The sequence below is a fragment of the Equus przewalskii genome, unplaced genomic scaffold, assembly GCF_037783145.1.
Source record: "Equus przewalskii isolate Varuska unplaced genomic scaffold, EquPr2 contig_9514, whole genome shotgun sequence".
Lineage (NCBI taxonomy): Eukaryota > Metazoa > Chordata > Mammalia > Perissodactyla > Equidae > Equus > Equus przewalskii.
Window position 1 is genome coordinate 33,247 of NW_027228290.1, and position 16,021 is coordinate 49,267.

The 16,021-nt window shown below is 38.9% G+C and overlaps 1 long non-coding RNA gene across 1 annotated transcript; it reads left to right on the forward strand.

Annotated features, from left to right (window-relative positions):
- The first annotated feature begins 862 nt into the window (after positions 1-862).
- On the forward strand, positions 863-14,831 carry LOC139081359 (uncharacterized). Its single transcript, XR_011536436.1, has 4 exons — positions 863-1,089; positions 4,077-4,171; positions 13,264-13,388; positions 14,543-14,831. It is a non-coding gene; the product is annotated as an uncharacterized lncRNA (long non-coding RNA).
- Positions 14,832-16,021: the final 1,190 nt, after the last annotated feature.

The following is a 16,021-nucleotide window of genomic DNA, read 5'->3' on the forward strand; positions in this document are numbered from 1 at the left end:
ACTCCTTTTCTTGGGAAAAAAAACTTTGACCATTTTCTCTGGGTCTTATTTTCAGTTGTGACTTGACCAGTGCTGTCCAATAGTAGCATTAAGCTCTCTTTTTTATGGAATTGAAATTTTTCTTTGACGCTGCATTTTAGCAAGTGAAAACAAACGTGAAATGAATTTTAATAGTATATTTTAACCCATTGTAACCAAGATATTATCATTTGTGCATGCAGTCTATATGAAAATTAATACCAAGATAGCTTAAATTTTTTTACTGCATTCCACAACTCTAGTTTGTACTTTCCGCTTACAGCACAATCTCCATTGTAAGCTGAATTTTTTCTGATATACATTCTCTGTCTTGAGATATTATAACATTCCAGGTTGTAAAATAAGATTCACATATCTAAATTGTTCCAAACGTACTTAAAAGTGTTGCATTTCAAGATCATGTTGGATGAATAGCGAAAAGTTCCTATTGGATCTGATAACAAAGGAGCCACTGTGACCTTACAAGGGGAGCAGCCATAGAATGGTGAGGGCAGATGGAGTGTGGGGTGGTCTGAGGGGGTGGTTGGAGGTGAGGCCTCAGAGACACGTAATGTAGATGACCTTTTCTCAATGGTTCACAATTATGAGGAAGGAGTAGAGACAGCAGTTTCCCTGTGAAATATCAGGCAAGTTAAGGGACCTTGAATGTGTATGAAATAAAAATAAATGTGGGGAATATTTGAAACGAGCTTTGAGAAAAATCAAGGAGTAAATATGCCAACACATGAAAAGAAAGTAAAATTTCCTTGCACTATGGATGTTTCCCAGTTGATGCGGATGATTTTGATATATAGTGGTACCAACATTATGCTTTTCTTAGCAGTTATCATGAGACCAGCAGTAGCTCAGTTATGGCAGATAATCGGGATCTTCTGGGTTTGAAGGTTTACAAGGCATATATGATGAGCAGTAAGGAATTCTGGATCATTCCAAGGGAATTATTGAGATCATAGACCATGGAATCCAGGATTGATAGGAAAAGAAGAGAAATTAAGGTAAAGATATGGACATCTGGCATCACTTTGGTCTTGAGGAACAGGCATCTAAGAAGTGAGTAAAAAAAATGGAAATCAGGAATTTGTGGTAGGTGAATATGTTTTCTGAATTATTTATTTTTGAACATGACCATTTGGGTTGATGGAAACATCTGGGAAATGAGAGTGAGTAACTACGAGTGGGGTGGATGATAATTTCACTGTTGATTTAAGCTCTAAAGGAGCTATGAACACCAAGTGGTCCATGGGGTAATCAAATGAATAGTCATATAGCACAGAAGAATGTTGGGATTTGGGATTACGAAAAGACTGGGGACCATGTGTCCTGAGAGGGAGTACCAAGGTTCGTGTGGTTAAATGTCAAGGACAAAAAGAGAGTAAAGTCATATTCATAAAGGAGAGTGTCTCACAAGATGGTGGAGAATTGACCTGGAGTAGTCCTGAGTTTTGACTTTGAGCTTTCTATTCTTGACCCAAATCTCTTTGATGATGTCCCAGGAAACAGGTCAGATTAATCCCTGCAGGGGGAGAGGGAGGGTAAATGTACAGTAGGCTGCTGTTTCATTTTGTTGATGGTTTCCTTTGCTGTGCAGAAGCTTTTTCGTTTGATACAGTCCTACTTGTGGATTTTTGCTTTTGTTGCCTGTGCTTTAGTCGTCAAATCCAAAAATCATCGCCAAGACCAACGTCAAGGAGCTGTTCCTATGTTTTCTTCTAGGCATTTTATGGCTTCTGATATTTTTTTAAGTCTTAAGCCATTTTGAAGTGGGGATTTTTGTGCATGGTTTAGATATGGGTGCAATTTCATTCTTTTGCATGTGGATTTCTAGTGTTCCTAACACCATTTGTTGGATAGACTATCCTTTCCCTATTGTGTGTTTGTGGTGCCCTTGTCAAAGATTAGTTGACATCAAGAAGCGTGATGCCTCCAGCTTTGGTCTTCTTTCTCAAGATTTCTTTGACTATTTGGGGTCTTTTGTGATTCCATAGGAATTCTAGCATTGTTTTTTTTCTATTTCTGTGAAAAATGCCATTGTAATTTTGGTAGGGATTAAACTGAATCTGCAGATTGCTTTGCATAGCATGAACATCTTAACAATATTGATTCTTCTAATCCATAAACATGGGAGATCTTTCCATTTATTTGTGTCTTCTTCAATTTTTTTTATCAATGTTTGATAGTTTTCAATGTACAGGTCTTTCACCTCCTTGAGTCATCAGAGGCTGAACTGGCACTGTGGCAGGTCTGAAGCCAACATCTACTTGGCTCAGCCTTGTGCTGGGGACCACTGCACAAGCCTGATACTCAGGGCCACAGGGCCAACCTGGCACTGAGATTCATGGGGCAGGCCTGGAACCTATGTCCACAGTGAAGTTGGATGTTCATTTTACTCAATTCCCAAAGAAAGCTCTAGGGTGGAAAGGATCTCTCTTGGCCTTTTGCTGCAGGGGCTTGGGAAATGGGTGACCTAGGTAGAGTGGAACTGTCCTGCTTACCATCTTATTTGCATCCTTTCTTGTTTCTGGGCTCCACTGAAGTGCTGAATCCCTCATCTGGAATACGGAGCTCTCATGAAGGCTTTTTCATGCACGGTTGGTTTCTTCTATCAGTTTTCTGTGAAGGGACACTGTGGAACTTCCTATCCCATCATCTTGCTGATGTCCCTCTTTGATATTTCATATGTTTTTGATCTAATGATCTAACTTTCTTTTTGTACACCAAGATTAGGCAGTTGATCATGAATAGTCTTATCTAATAAATTATCTAATAACTGTCTAATTCTGGCTATGCTTTTTTTCTAAATGGGCCTACTTAGAGACCTCTTTAATCTGACTGCTTCTTTCCAAACAAGAGAAGCTGCCTTTATTTCCTATAATCCCTTTGGAACCATCCTGGATGACACACTTATCTCTAAGGATGATACATTTATCTAAATACCGATGAAGAGCTGGACAGATTCTTTCAACTCCAAGGTAGTGAGTGACGCAACAGAATACATGAAGAATGGGTCCCTGGCTGCTCCTACTAACTTTACTTTTCGACATACACAGGTGGGCACACAGCAGGTAGCTTTTAGTTCTTGGAATTTTCTGGTAACCACTGCAACCAACCCTATGATGGGTTTGTTGGATGGTGATGAACATGAGCGTGGTCAGATTCTTGAAGACTAGGAAGTGAGTAGATTATGCACCTGGACTGCTGTCATTTGTAAAAGACATTCTAACTACACAAATAGAGTTACCTTCTTAATAGTTAATGAATGGGAAGGGAATTACAACCTGCAACAAAATTTTTCACTATGGGCGAGAAAGAAATTTGCTCAAATTAGTCTTTTGTTTCCTACAAAAGGTAATTTTTCCATTTGAATAATTTTTGAACAGTCTGAAATTTTGAACCTAATGTTTTCTTCAAGCCTTTCATGTCTTAGAAATCAATTTTAAATATAAGTACTGGACTTCAGATTATGAGAACATGTTTTATGAGACAAATATAAAGGCATCTCACATATCATATTGCTCTAAGTATGGCTACCACCCATTTATTGTTGCAAGAGCAGCTCAGTCCAGAGAGGACATGATACATATTTTATGCCAAAAATAAAGAGTCTAATGAAATAGCTTTGAGAAGTGAAACCCTAGGATCATTTCTGACTCGTCCCGCAGTGGGATCTGCAGGCAAGCTTTAGATGCTCTTTGAGATTTACTTTTCTCATCAGGGCTGTTGTGGACACTAAAATCAGATATCACAGTTAATTCACTTGGCAGGTTTGCAACAAACAATCGTTCTTTTCCCCAGTTTGGATGCAAAGTTCTCCAATTGGTCTAAGGCTGGTCAGTCATAGCTGGCAGGCTAAAATGGGGTTCAGCAAATTTTTTTAGTGAAAGGCCAGATTGTAAATATTTTCAGCTTTGCTAACCATATGGTCTCTGTCAAAATTACTCAGTGCTGAGCTGACATCAGCAACATGGCAGACTGAGCTGTTCCCTTTGTCTCTCCCCCTTTTGAACTACAACTAAATGGACATTCACTGAACAATGGAGGAACCCTACACAGCACAACAGGGTGCCTTGACAGACACAGGCAGCTCTACACCTCAGAATGGATGGAGTGGCCACCTGGGAAGTGGCAGAGATAGGTGAGCATGCCCTGTTATCCCCTGGTAACCTTGTGCATGCACATGAATGTTTTCCACCCTGGCACAAGCACCGCAAAAGTGGGAACATGCACCGTGGAAACCATAGGAGGAGGCTGTGGTAACCCTTAGCCTCCACTGGTGATCGTCCTCCCAGCAAGGATGGGGAGCTCACCATTCCCCTGTGCTGCCAAAGCGCGGCCCCAGCTCAGTTCAGCAAGGAAGCCTCAGCCACCAAGTACAGCACTCCATGGGCCATCAACAGAGAGTAGCAGATCTGCATGCTGGGGCAAACGTACCCCAGGCCTGAGTGAGCATTCATAGTGCTGCTGAGCCTGAGAAGAGGGAGCATTTCCTGGGTGGCTGTGGGAAGAGATGGTGGCAGCTTTGAGCCCACATGGGTTCACTTTCCTGGCAGGGAGGGGGAGCCCATAGTGCCCCTGCAGCACTAAGGAGTGGCCCTAGCTTGGGTCTCAGTGAGAAGCCCTGCCAGCCGAGGACAGTGGTCCCACAGCACACTGGTCCCAGGGACCTCAAGCAGAGACTGCAGCAGATCTACATGCTGGGGCAAACACACCCCAGGCCCGCAGAAGCACTCATAGTGCTGCTGAGCCCCCAAAGAGGGAACATGTCTGGGTGGCTGGGGGAAGAGGCACAGCAGCTTTGAGCCCACTCGGGTTCACCTTCCTGGTGGGGAGGGGGAGGTCATAGTGCCCCAAGGCACCAAAGAGTGTCCCTAGCTCAGTCCAGCAGGGAGGCCCTGCCCGCCACGGACTGTCCACACAAGTGCCTGGACACACCTCAGGCTTGGGAAAACACCCATAATACCCCCAAAGCTTCCAGCAGATGGTGCAGGCCCAGAAAATCTGCTCCTGCTTCCCTCTATCAGTAACAGGGGGAATCTGTGTCCTAACAATACCACAAATGCCCCAACAAAAGATTAGGTTGTCAAACACTATGAGAAACTGCAACAACTCAGAACAGAAAGAAAATGACAATTCTCCAGAAACCAACCCTGAAGACACAGAAATTTACAACCTAAATGACATAGAATTCAAAATAGCCATCATAAGGAAACTCAACGACTCACTAGAAGACATAGACCATTCAAGGAGCTCAGCGATAAAATGAACCTCTTCACTAAAGAGATTGAAACCCAAAGAAAGAAAAAATCAAGCAGAAGTTCTGGATATGAAAAACAATTAATGAAATAAAAAATAATCTAGAATCGTTAAGAAATAGAAATTATTTATGGAGGAAAGAATTAAGTCTTCTAGAGGATTAAAATGTAGAAAATCTATAGGTAGAGGAGGAGACAGATCTAAGATTTTAAAAAACAAGGGAATTCTTTGAGAAATATCGGACTCAATTAGGAAAAGCAACATAAGGATTATGGGTATTCCAGAGGGAGAAGAGGGGAGGAAGGAGAAGAGAGCTTGTTCAAGGAAATAAATGTTGAGAATTTCCAAAACCTGGGGATGGATCCGAATTTAAAAGTAAATGAAGCTAATAGAACGCCCAACTTCATCGATGCTAAAAGACCTTGTCCAAGGCATATAATAGCAAAAGTGGCAAAAGCTATTGATAAAGAAAAAAATATTAGTAGCAGCAAGGCAGAAAAAAATAACCTACAAAGGAAACCCTATCAGGCTTTCAGCAGATTTCTCAGCAGAAACCCTACAGTCTAGGAGAGAATGGAATAACATATTCGAAATAATGAAAGACAAAAAATTTCAGCTGAGAATACTCTATCCAGCGAAATTTTCCTTCCTTTGTGAAGGAAAAATAAAAGCTTTCCAAGATAAACAAATCTGAGGAAGTTCACTGACACTAGACCTCCCTATAAGAAATAATTAGATACCCTCACACTAGCAACAAAAAGGCAAAGGTCTGCAAAGCTCTGAGCAAAGAGATAAATAGACAGACATGATCAGAAACCTGCAGCTCTCTACCAGAATAGGGAGGCAAAGACTCAATTACAACTTCAAAGAGAAAGGGAAAGAAAGCACCAAAAGTAATGATAACCACTTCAACTTAGCCACAAACTCACAAAATTAAAAACAGAACAATTTGTAAAAGCAATTACTCAGAGGGGGAGAGGAAAGGGAAGGAACCTCCTTAGGTTAATGGAGATAAGAGGCTGTGGGAAAATGGGCTATCTCATCTCCAATATCTTCCATACAACCCTCATGGTGAGCACTAATAAAAAATCGGAGCACAGCCACAATTCACAAAAAGAGAGAAAACTCAGAAATCTCCCTCAGGAAACCACCAAAATGAAATGGCAGTCACAAATACAAGGGAAGAGAAACAATGGAAACAGAATCACTAGAAAACAAGAGATAATATGGCAGTATTAAGCCCTAATATATCAATAATCACTCTAAATGTAAATGGATTGAGTTCTCCAATGAAAAGACACAGAGTAGCTGGGTGAATTAAAAAACAGGAGCCAACAGTATGCTGCCTCCAGCAAATGCATCTCAGCTCCAAAGACAAACATAGGCTTAGAGTGAAGGGATGGAAGCCAATACTCCAAGCTAATGGCCAACAAAAGAAAGCAGGTGTTGCCATACTTTTATCAGATGAAGCAGACTTCAAGTTAAAAGAGACAATGAGAGACAAAGGGGAGTAGTATATAATGATAAAAGGGACATTCCACCAAGAGGACATAACGCTTATTAATATACATGTAGCTAACACGGGGGCACCAAACTACATAAAGCAGTTATTAACAGACCTGAAGGGAGACATTAACAGCAACACAATAATACAAGGGGACCTCAGTACCCTACTTACATCAATGGACAGATCGCCAGACAAAAATTCAACTAGGAGATAGTAGATTTAAATGAAACACTTGATCAGATGGACTTAATAGATATATATAGCACATTCCATCCAAAAATGGCAGACTATGCATTCTTATCAAGTGCACGTAGATCATTCTCAAAGATAGACCATATGTTGGGAAACAAGGCAAGCCTCAATAAATTTAAGAAGATTGAAATCATCCCAACCATCTTTTCTGACCACAATGCTATGATGCTAGAAATCAACCACAAGAAAAAAACTGGGAAAGTCAGAAATATGTGGAGACTAAACAACATGCTGTTAAAGAACCATTGGATCATTGAAGAAATCAAAGGGGAAATTAAAAAATATCTGGAGGCAAATGAAAATGAAAATGCAACATATCAATTCTTATGGGATGCAGCAAAAGCAGTCATAAGAGGGAAATTCATAACAAAACAGGCCGCCCTCAACAAGCAAGAAAAATCTCAAATAAGTAATCTTAAAATGCATCTAAGACAGCTAGAAAAAGAAGAACAAACAAAGCCCAAAGTCAGCAAAAGGAGGGAAATAATAAAAACCAGAGCAGAAATAAATCTAAAAGAGACAAAAAAAAAAAAAATAGAAAGGACTAATGAAACCAAGAGCTGGTTCTTTGAGAAGATAAACAAAATTGACAAACCATTAGCCAACTCATCAAGAAAAAGATAGAGAAAGCTCAAATAAATAAAATCAGGAATGAAAGAGGAGAAATTACAACAGATACTGCAGAAATACAAAGGATTATAAGAGAATTCTATGAAAAACTATATAACCACAAATTCGATAACCTAGAAGACATGGATGAGTTCCTGGACTCATACAACCTCCCAAAACTGAATCAAGAAGAAAGAGAATCCAAATAGACCAATCACATATACACAGATCACATGTAAACAGTAATCGAAAACCTCCCAAAAAACAAAAGTCCAGGACCAGATGGCTTCTCTGGAGAATTCTACCAAACATTCAAAGAACATTTAGTACTTATCCTTCTCAAACTATCCCGAAAATTGAAGAAGATGGAATGCTTCCTAAAACGTTCTACAAAGGCCTTACCCTCATACCAAAACCAGATAGGGACAACACAAAGAAGGAACACTACAGGCCAATAACACTGATGAACTTAGAAGCAAACATCCTCAACAAAACCTTAGCAAACTAAATACAGCAATAAATTAAAACAATTGTACACCATAAGCAAGTGGGATTTATTCCAGGGATGCAAGGATGGTTCAACCTCTGCAAATCAATCAATGTGATAAACCACATTAACAAAATGTGGAATAAGAATCACTTGATCACTTCAATAGATGCAGAGAAAGCATTTGACAAGATCTAACATCCATTTATGATAAAAACTCTCAATAAAATTGGTATAGAGGGAAAGTACCTCAATGTAATAAAGGCCATATATGAGAAACCCGCAGCCAACATTATACTTAATGGTAAAAAACTGAAAGTCATCTCTCTGAGAACAGGAACAAGACAAAGATGCCCACTCTCGCCACTCCTATTCAACATAGTACTGGAGGTATTGGACAGAGCAATTAGGCAAGGAAAAGAAATAAAAGGAATCCAAATTGGAAAGGAAGAAGTGAAACTTTTGCTATTTGCAGATGACATGATTCTATATATAGAAAACCCTAAAGAATCCACCAGAAAACTATTAGAAATACTCAAGAGCTACAGCAAAGTTATAGGGTACGATATCAATTTTAAAAAATCAGTTGCACGCCTAAACACTAACAGTGAACTAGCAAAAGAGAACTCAAGAATACAATCCAATTTACAATTGCAACAAAAAGAATAAAATACCTAGGAATAAACTTAACCAAAGAGGTGAAAGACCTGTACACTGAAAACTATAAGACATTATTGAAAGAAAATGAAGAAGACAAAGAAGTGTGAAAGATATTCCGTGTTCATGGGTTAGAAGAATAGACGTAGTTAAAATGTCCATACTACCCAAAGCAATTGACAGATTCATTGCAATCCTAATCAGAATCCCAATGAGATTCTTCGCAGAAATAGAGCAAAGAATCCTAAAATTTATATGGAACAACAAAGCACCCCCATTGCCAAAGCAATCCTGAGAAAAAGGAACAATGCTGGAGGCATCACAATCCCTGTCTTCAAAACATACTACAAAGCTGCAGTAATCAAGACAGCAGGGTACTGGCACAAAAACAGACAAACAGATCAATGGAGCAGAATTGAAAGCCCGGAAATAAAACCATGCATCTGTGGACCATTAATCTTGGACAAAGGAGCCAAGAACATACAATGGAGAAAGGAAAGTCTCTTCAATAAATGGTGTGGGGAGAACTGGACAGCTACATGTAAAATAATGAAACTAGACCATTATCTTGCAGCATACACGAAAAATAACTCTAATGGATTAAGGATTTGAATGTAAGACCTGAAACCATAAAAACCCTAGAAGAAAATATAGGCAGTACACTCTTTGACATTGGTCTTAGCAAAAACTTTTCAAATACCATGTCTACTTGGGCAAGGAAACAAAAGAAAAAGTTAACAAATGGGACTACATAAGACTAAGAACCTTCTCTAAAGCAAAGGAATCCATGAACAAAACAGAAAGACAACCCACCAGCTGGGAGAAAATATTTACAAATCATTTATCAGACAAGAGGTTGATGTCCAAAATATATAAAGAACACATACAACTCAACAAAACATCACAAAAAACTCAATCAAAAAATGAGCAGGTGATAGAACAGACATTCCTCCAAGGAAGATATACAGATGGCCAACAGACACATGAAACGATGCTCAAAATCACTAATTATTAGGGAAATGCAAAACAAAACTACAAGAGCCGGCCTGGTGGCTCAGCAGTTAAGTGAACACATTCCGCTTTGGCGGCCCAGGGTTCACCAATTCGGATCTCGGGTGTGGACATGGCACTGCTTGGCAAGCCATGTTGTGGGAGGCATCCCACATATAAAGTAGAGGAAGATGGGCACGGGTGTTAGCTCAGGGCCAGTCTTCCTCAGCGAAAACAGGAGGATTGGCAGCAGTTAGCCCAGGGCTAATCTTCCTCAAAAAAGAAAAAAATCAAAACTACAATGAGACATCACCTTACACCAGTCAGAAAGGCTATAGTTAACAAGAGAAAAAAATAACAAATGTTGGAGAGGATGAGAAAAGGGAACTCTCACATACAGCTGGTGGGAATGCAAACTGGTGCAGCCACTATGGAAAGCAGTTTGGAGTATCCTCAGAAAATTAAGGATAGATCTACCATATGATCCAGCTATTCCACTGCTGGGTATTTATCCAAAGAACTTGAAAACACAAAGGCATAAAGATACTTGCACTCCTATGTTCATTGCGGCATTATACACAATAGCCAAGACTTGGAAGCAACCTAGGTGCCCATCAAGGGACAAATGGATAAAGAAGATGTGGTATTTATACATGATGGACTACTACTCAGCCATAAGAAATGACAAAATCCAGCCATTTGTGACAACATGAATGGACATGGAGGATATTATGCTGAGTGAAATAAGTCAGAAGGAGAAAGTCAAATACCGTATGATCTCACTCATAAGTAGAAGATAAAAACGACCAAAAAAAAACACATAGCTTTGGAGATTGGACTGGTGGTTACCATTGGGGAAGGGCGGAGGGGGGAGGGCAAAAGGAGTGATTAGGGTCACATGTGAGGGGATGCACTATAATTAGTGTTCGGGTGGTGAACATGATGTAATGTATACAGAATTTGAAATATGATGTACATCCGAAAAAAATAAAAATTAAGAAAAAAATTCAGAGAATGAATAACGTAAAACTTGCTGATTACCTCAGCCTCAGATGCCAAAAGTGTGCGCAATTCTCTTCCATCCACCTATTTCTGTTCCCATGCATTTCAAGTGCCTTTCATAGGTGGACAAAATTTCCTTCTGCAACTGGCTTCTAGTCTTTTTCCCTAAGGTATAGTCAAAGGCAGACTTTATAACAACAATCTAAGAAAGACTGAAAGGACGTTTTGGCTCAAAAATATAGTTTATTATAGATACATATCTTACTCATAAAATCCAATGATAATATTGCAGATATACCCTACAAAGCATATTCTGAGGAGTAAATCTATGTTTGGCTCATTGTATTCTGTTTCTACATATTATTTTAAGCAGTTTCTAATATAGTCATCTAATCAAAATGGACTGTGCTTGGAAGAATCCATGGACTTTTGCTGGCTGAATGGCAGACTAGGCAGCTTCAAGCTCTTGTCCTCTCAAAAAAAACAGTAAAAAAACAGGCAGAAACTGTCAGAACTGACTTTATCAGAACTCCTGAAAACAGTCAAAATACAGCAGTGAAGTGAGTGCTGAATAAAGAACAAAGGAACTTCAAGGTGATAGAAAAGTTTCTGGCATTTTTACTAGCCTTCATCCCACTCCTTTCCAGGCATGGCAGTAGTCTTAGTCTTAACATGGTCATAGCCTGTGTTTTCCATATGAGACTCTTGCCCATTGATTCAGAGGAAGCACAGTAGACCTTTGCTGAAATCATTCTATGTGTCTGATCTGACTTGCCGGGGAGCTACCTGAAGGCCTGAAACAAGGCATTTATCTCTGTTTTTCCTAACGCAGAAGTCAGGCTGGAAAAGCCATGGCCATCGTCCAAAAACACTGCAAACCAAACCAACAGCTCACATACACCTATGACAAAGGATTAAAATCAGAACAGAAAAAAGCCAGCAAAGACCCAGAGCAAAAACAGGGTAATTTTCTTTAGGAAATGAGGACATTTAAAAGCAGGCAAGTAAATGGGAAAATTTAGAAACCATGTGCATGTCCATGCAAAAACATATACTCAGAAAAGACCACATAAAATTCTCAACTTTCTGCTTCATCTCTAGGCTCAGTGCCAACCTGGGTATGTGTTGAAAGAGTGCTGCAGCACAGATTCAGTCTGTGAAGACTGAGATAGGCATGTTATTTCAATGTTTGTTTGTTTGTATCACTCCTGCCATTCAAGGAAATCTATCCAATCACTAGCTGAACAAAGCTAAAGAATATAAATTTTAATGACCACATACAAAAAGAATTACAATTGTTGCAAATATATTTTGGGAAAATACCACCTTTAACTATGTTTTTGAAAAGAAGGTAAACTCTGGGGTACATTCTCATATACAACACTATGACATTATATTATTGAGTTTAAGGAGCAGAGAATAATGAATAGAAGTGAGTAGACCCTAAGGGACTGATGTGACACCATCAAGTGAAAAAATGCATTATAGTAGCCCCAGGCAGAGAAGAGAAGAGAAAGAGATGGAGAGGGTATTTGAAAGAAAAATGGTCAAAAAACTTTCCAAATATGGTGAAAGACGTGAACCTACAAAACTAAGAAGCTCAATGAATTCTTAGGAGGATAACTCAAAGTTACTAACACTAAGACACATTATCACCAAACTGACAAAGCCAAAGGGAGAGAGAGACTCTTGAAAGGAGCTCATCGTGTACAAGAGATTGTCAATAAGGCTAGCAACCAATTTCTCATCACAAACATGGAGGCCAGAGTAGAGTGGGATGACATATTTAAAGTGCTGAATGAAAAAGAATCATCAACCAAGAATTTTATATCTGACAAGTTTTCTGTCCAAAAATGAGGAAGGAATAAAACATTCCCAGATAAAGCTGAAAGAGTTCATTAACGCTAATCCTGCTCTGTGAAATCTAGGAGATTCCTCAGGTCGAAAGAGACACTAGACAGTAATGCAATGCTGTAGGAAAAAATAAAGATGTCTGGTAAAGATAAAGATAAATGCTAAGGCAGATAAAAGAGCCAGTGATTTCTTTTTGGTTTATAACCTTGCTTTTTATTTCACACTGGATTTAAAAAGAAAAATAAATTTTTTTTAAATCTATGCTATTGGCAACAATACATAAAGATTTTATTTCTGACAGTAACAACATAAACGAAAAAGAACAAATTCACCTAATAGAAGAAGCTTTGTGTGCTATTGAAATAAAAGTGGTATAAATTCTAACTAGATCATTAAATTCAATGCTCATGGTAATCACAAAGATAATCATCTGGGTATATCGATAAAAGGCAATGAGAAAGAAATCTAAAATGTTAACACAAAAAGTCAACTAGAAAATATATAATGCAGTAAAGGAGTAAATGAAGAACAAAAAAAGATAGACATACAGAAAATAAATTTTTAAGTGGAAGAATTAAGTATCATCTTATCATGAAGTACTAATCTTTGATCTCAGGTTCTGACATGGATCCTCTTTTGATGCTGTCACCTGATAGATATTACTTATGTGATCAGAAATTAGAAGACCTTCACAATCAGAGAAAGCATTTGTGGCTTTCTTCAGGCGGAAGTTTTCAAAAGGCAAGTGTTGGAATCCAATCGAGTTTTCAGGATACCTAAGTCTGTACTACTCAGAGTTTGCGTCACGTGGTGATGAGTTCAGCTTGAAACGCTGCAAGCTTGAATTCAAGTCACCTCACCACCTCTTACTAGAGTGTCAAGTATTTTGTATCCATAACTTCACTAAACCCCTATTTTCACACAAGGTCGTAGGTAAATAAGAGCATGGTTGGCATACTTGACTCATAGGTCACTAGAAAGAAGAAAATTAGTTTAGTATGAGAAAAATGCTGACAACTATGCCTGTCAGTAGAGCCCTATTAGTGGGAGCGGGAGTGAGAGCAGTTAATAATAATTATTATATTTATTTTTATGATGTCTGTTAATCCCCTTGTTAATTACAACAATTATAGCAAAGGTTTTGTGATAAGAACTCAACAATGAAACACTGAAATGGAAATAGAGAATTAAAAGGACAGATTTTGATAACCCATTGAAAATGAAGAGGTTTAATTGAGTCACGGGCTTGAGGAGAACCAGCCAGCTCACTCTGCAGAGCACGATGAGTCAGGCCATCAGTTTCTTCGTTAACTATACTGGTTCAGCTCCAACCTGTGGGGGAAGTGATTTTCCATGCCCACAGTGATCTCTACTCAAGATCAATGGTTCTCAGTTAAAACCAAACCAGCAGCAACATTTGGAAATGTGTTAGAAAGGCAAATTTTCAGCCTCATGTCCAATCTCCTGAATCTCATATTCTGAGTGTGGGGCGCAGCAGTATGAGTTTTAAGAAACCCACCAGTTGATTAGGATGCAAGTACAGTTTGAGAAACTCTGCTCTAAAACCCAGATTTCATATGCTTGGTTTTGATTTTCCTGCTTGTTAATTTGAAAATTTGGAGAATTCTCAAGGAAAATCCATGTGTTGTTTCCTATTTTGTTCCTATTATTTGACACAATGTGGGAAGAAAATAAACAATATTTGAGTAATTGGGTAGTCTAGGAGAAAGGATAGAAATAAATTGCTTGAAGAAGGGAGAGAGACTAAGAGAGAGGCAGAATGGAAAGGGAAAAATGAGTAATATTCACTTCACAATGTTTATGTCAGGGTTTTCTAAAATAAGTGATCCTTGTATATCTGTTATGCGTCTTAGCACCTGTATTTTTTCCATCAGACTCATCAGCAACGTGGAATCAGTAAACCAAACAGGTGTAGCACAATTCCTCCTCCTGTGTTTCTCTGAGGATCCAGAACTGCAGCCCCTTCTCTTTGGACTTTTCCTAACCGTATACCTGGTCACAGTGCTCAGGAACTTCCTCATAATCCTGGTCATCAGCTCTGACTCCCACCTCCACACACACATGGACTTCTTCCTCTCCCGCCTGACCTTCACTGACATCTGTTTCAGCACCATCACAGTACTCAAGGTGCTTGTTAACTTTATTAAAGAAGTGGAGAGATGATCGATGATTTCTTTTTCCTATGCAAAAGCTTATTAGTTTGGAGTCCCACATGCTTAATTTTGCTTTATTGCCTTTGCTTTAAGTTTCAAATCCAAAAAAATCATTGCCAAAACCAATGACTAAGAGCTTAATCCCCACATTTTCTTCTAGGAGTTTTACTTTCAGATTTTACATTTATGTCTTTAATCCATTCTGAGTTGACTTTTGTGAGTTGTGTAAGTTAGGGGTCCAGTTTCAGTCTTTTTTGTTTTAAAAATTTTTATGGGTGTAACATTGGTTTATAGCATTATGTATCATTATATTTTGACTTCTGTATCCATTCTTGAATCTTTCTTATCTGAAAGAGTAAGTATCAATTTACTTATGGATAGAAATCAGCCCACCCACCATTTTATGTTTCAATTCTTTCTTTGGCAAACAGGAAACTTTATCTCTTTATGAGCCTGGTTCTTTTGTTACCAAATTTTTCTAAAATTACTGCATAACACAATGGCCAAACCCTTTTTAACTTGACATTGAAACCTAGCTTTTCCTTTGTGTAGTTTTGTGCTTGACAGATGATTTCAATTCTTAATGCCATCTCTTCAGTTGTCATATAAGCAGAACCTGAAGTACTGGTTAAAGTTTTAGTAATGTTTTGTGGATGACTCTCAGAAGAAGCAAGGGTGTAGAAGATGGATAGTGCAGGGAAAGGATGGAAGAGGGAAGCATGGCTGTGGTCATATCTACAGCTGGCTTCCACCTGTTCCCATGACAGGAACATGTCAATTGAAACCCAAAGTTTGGCCTACACTGAGGCATGGAGCTTACTTTTCACACTCCAATTTAGTAACTACAGAGACAAGTCACTGGTAAACCATAAGCCTTTGAGGCAACATTAGCATCCACTATACTCAGTTTCATTGTCTATAAAACTGGCATAATTATGTCATATCACTGGTTTGAGATGATTGTGAGATATCTGAACTTCATAGGTGGGAAGCCTTCAGTTTTAATAAGAAAAAAAAAACCCTTTCTGTTATACTCAAACAATAAAGAGAGTTATCTGTCATTACAAGGACTCCAGAGGTAGAGAATGTACCAGAACAGGAGAGTAGAGGCCATTCTTTCCTCTATTTGCTAGCTAGACCTAGAGCTGGATCCCCTCAGGTTCACAAGGTGGTGGTAGAAAATATAGGGGTCGTACTCGA